This window comes from Trichomycterus rosablanca, chromosome 6, assembly GCF_030014385.1.
Source record: "Trichomycterus rosablanca isolate fTriRos1 chromosome 6, fTriRos1.hap1, whole genome shotgun sequence".
NCBI classification, from domain to species: domain Eukaryota; kingdom Metazoa; phylum Chordata; class Actinopteri; order Siluriformes; family Trichomycteridae; genus Trichomycterus; species Trichomycterus rosablanca.
The window spans coordinates 19,674,286-19,678,694 of NC_085993.1; positions in this window are offsets into that span (position 1 = coordinate 19,674,286).

The following is a 4,409-nucleotide window of genomic DNA, read 5'->3' on the forward strand; positions in this document are numbered from 1 at the left end:
TTGTTGGTGTGCAACACCCAGCCATGCTTTATGTAACAGCAAGGTGTACAGCTGTCATTTAACAGCAAAGCAACCTAATATTGGCCTACCATTCACTGGAAAATAATGTGATAATGGTAAAAAAAATGAACAACCTCTCAAAGCATGATGGAAATAATGTGTGGAAAAACATCATCTTCATTTGGTGAAAGCGTCTGTAATATTACCGTCTTAGTCACAGCTACTGGTGATGTAACTAAACCTTGCTAAACGTGTACAAGACAGCCACAAGAAAGTTTAATGAAAAGTCCAATTTTCTAGATAATACAAGGATTGGTTTGGTGCAGTTTTATATTACTAATGCCAATAGAGAGAAAACTTGTTTGTTTGTTTATTAGGATTTTAACGTCATGTTTTACTTGTCTTTGGTTACATTCATGACAGAAATGGTAGTTACTCATTACACAAGCTTCATCAGTTCACAAGGTTATATCAAACACAGTCATGGACAATTTTGTATCTCCAATTCATCTCACTTGCATGTCTTTGGACTGTGGGGGGAAACTGGAGCACCCGGAGGAAACCCACGCAGACACGGGGAGAACATGCAAACTCCAACCAGAAAGGACCCGAACCGCCCCACCTGGGGATCAAACCCAGGACCTTCTTGCTGTGAGGCGACAGTGGAGAGAAAACTTGTAACAGTACTGAATCTTCAGAGATGTGGCTGGTCTACCAACATTTTACCAAGGCTGACTTAACATCTCCTCCAGGAGGCCACAAAAGACCAAATTTCCAAGAAACTGTAAGCCTTGCTTGCCGCAAAACCTATTTTACTACTAGAAGAGACTGGGCAAAATTTGTATTCATAATAGAATTACATTGTTAAAACCACTGCTAACCAGTAGGAACATATAAGGCTTACATTTGCCGAATAAAAACCTTGATGACCCCCAGTCCCCAGTATTTCATAAAAAGAATGCTTTACCAAAAAGATGGTGGTGGTGTTAAAGTGGAGATGCTTTGTGCTTAGGGCCTATGTGACTAAATGACAGAACCATTAATTTTGTATAGTAGCCTTTCTAGTAGTCTAAACTTAAACCCCAGGAAACTGTGACATGAATGTAAATGTGCAGTAATTTTTTACAAGAGAGTGGGTCAAAACTTCAAAAGTGACCTCAAAGACCAGCTATTTCCAGTTATTGAAACATTTGGGTGCAGCTGTTGTTGGTAAAGATGGCACAATCAGTTAAGATTTTTTTTTTGTGTGTGTGTGTGTGGGGGGCCAATAGCTGCTTACGTGTTAGCGGGGACATGTAGTAGACTGCGGCCAATCATTGCCAGCACAGGTGTGGTGCGTGCAGTTCAGGAATTGCAATTGAAACTGAAAAAAACTAACAAAATTGGACAATAATTGGGGTAAATTTTAAGAATTATTAAAAATGATCAGCTGCTGGTGTTTGCTTAAACATTAATACAAATGTTATATGCACAGTAGAATCGAATTCTGTAAATTAAAATAAAACAAAAACCTGATTTTGGCAATAATCTGTTGACTGGGGTTACACACACTTCAGTATTCTGATTATGGGGAAACCATACTAGAGTAGGTCAGTAATCTGATTTCTCAGTGTGGACCTGTGGGAGTTGATCTAGTACCCAATTCATTCAGTTTCCTTTTTAACAAGCAGAACATGTACTTAATTGTTATATGTTAAATGATCTAATAGCTGCAATTCATCTGATAACAGGATTCCATGATTCACTCAGTATTGTAAGTAGTGTTTTTAAATGTTGTAAAGCTCTAGTTTAATGAACTGTTCTAACTGCAAAGCATCAGTGCATTTTCATTACTGAGCATGTTACTGCTTTAGTAATCTGTCACTGTTTAAATATTATGAGCTTGTGTGATGCAACGCTACGAGCCACGCTGCTGGTAACAGCAGTGCCTGAGTTCCAGGGGTTTGAATCCCAGACTGGGAACACAAATGCAAAAAGTGCATGGCATTATGCGAACCTAGACACTGAGAGGACACATGGTCAGTGCATCCGTAGTACAGGTTCCAAGTTCAGATAAATATGAGGGCTGTGTCAGGAAAGGCATCCGGCATCCCGCTGTGTCGAACCTTAACGGGAGCATTGAGGCAATTATTCATTCATCATTCTTTCAATTACAGTGTATCACAAAAGTGAGTACACCCCTCACATTTCTGCAAATATTTCATTATATCTTTTCATGGGACAACACTATAGACATGAAACTTGGATATAACTTAGAGTAGTCAGTGTACAGCTTGTATAGCAGTGTAGATTTACTGTCTTCTGAAAATAACTCAACACACAGCCATTAATGTCTAAATAGCTGGCAACATAAGTGAGTACACCCCACAGTGAACATGTCCAAATTGTGCCCAAATGTGTCGTTGTCCCTCCCTGGTGTCATGTGTCAAGGTCCCAGGTGTAAATGGGGAGCAGGGCTGTTAAATTTGGTGTTTTGGGTACAATTCTCTCATACTGGCCACTGGATATTCAACATGGCACCTCATGGCAAAGAACTCTCTGAGGATGTGAGAAATAGAATTGTTGCTCTCCACAAAGATGGCCTGGGCTATAAGAAGATTGCTAACACCCTGAAACTGAGCTACAGCATGGTGGCCAAGGTCATACAGCGGTTTTCCAGGACAGGTTCCACTCGGAACAGGCTTCGCCAGGGTCGACCAAAGAAGTTGAGTCCACGTGTTCGGCGTCATATCCAGAGGTTGGCTTTAAAAAATAGACACATGAGTGCTGCCAGCATTGCTGCAGAGGTTGAAGACGTGGGAGGTCAGCCTGTCAGTGCTCAGACCATACGCCGCACACTGCATCAACTCGGTCTGCATGGTCGTCATCCCAGAAGGAAGCTGACGCACAAGAAAGCCAGCAAACAGTTTGCTGAAAACAAGCAGTCCAAGAACATGGATTACTGGAATGCCCTGTGGTCTGACGAGACCAAGATAAACTTGTTTGGCTCAGATGGTGTCCAGCATGTGTGGCGGCGCCCTAGTGAGAAGTACCAAGACAACTGTATCTTGCCTACAGTCAAGCATGGTGGTGGTAGCATCATGGTCTTGGGCTGCATGAGTGTTGCTGGCACTGGGGAGCTGTGGTTCATTGAGGGAAACATGAATTCCAACATGTACTGTGACATTCTGAAACAGAGCATGATCCCCTCCCTTCGAAAACTGGGCCTCATGGCAGTTTTCCAACAGGATAACGACCCCAAACACAACCTCCAAGATGACAACTGCCTTGCTGAGGAAGCTGAAGGTAAAGGTGATGGACTAAACCCAATTGAGCACCTGTGGCGCATCCTCAAGTGGAAGGTGGAGGAGTTCAAGGTGTCTAACATCCACCAGCTCCGTGATGTCATCATGGAGGAGTGGAAGAGGATTCCAGTAGCAACCTGTGCAGCTCTGGTGAATTCCATGCCCAGGAGGGTTAAGGCAGTGCTGGATAATAATGGTGGTCACACAAAATATTGACACTTTGGGCACAATTTGGACATGTTCACTGTGGGGTGTACTCACTTATGTTGCCAGCCATTTAGACATTAATGGCTGTGTGTTGAGTTATTTTCAGAAGACAGTAAATCTACACTGCTATACAAGTTGTACACTGACTACTCTAAGTTATATCCAAGTTTTAGTTCTATAGTGTTGTCCCATGAAAAGATATAATAAAATATTTGCAGAAATGTGAGGGGTGTACTCACTTTTGTGATACACTGTATATGTCAAATATTGACTGTCATGCTTCAACCTCAATGTAAACAGTTTCACTACAATACATATTCACTATATGTAGTAGACGCTTTTATCTCAAATGATTTACTACTGTGGCAGAATAAAATGCAAACAGTTGAGCAACAGACCATGTCACAAAGCAGGCAACCCAAATTGGCTTCATGAACTTGACAGGAGGCGACTGAACTACATAGAACTAATCATCAACAGATCTGAACCTTAATACCACACTTTTGAAATATGGTAGATCATTAACAAGCCCACTCATACTTTCTTATAGACTAAATTGTCAGAACACATACTTTCTGCCCATTAAAAAAAGTATGTAAGCATCATAATCCCACTGTAGATCATTCTGGTCTACATACCTGATATGGCACAGTATTCCACCGGATGCCCTTCCTGACACAACCCTCCAGGCTTGGAACCCACCTCCCCCCTGCCTCAGACATATCCAATCATGTCTGTGCTGGCGCCCAACCAGCGAACCTCAAATCTCAGCAGTTGCAGGCTAGTGGATTTTACCGCTGCACCACCCAAGCACCTGTTTATCCCTAATGAATACCCACTCCAAATGGCACAGTGTGCATTGTATGATCAGGAAGGAAGAAAAAGTGTTGTAGACCATTAGAAACAAAATGACAGACC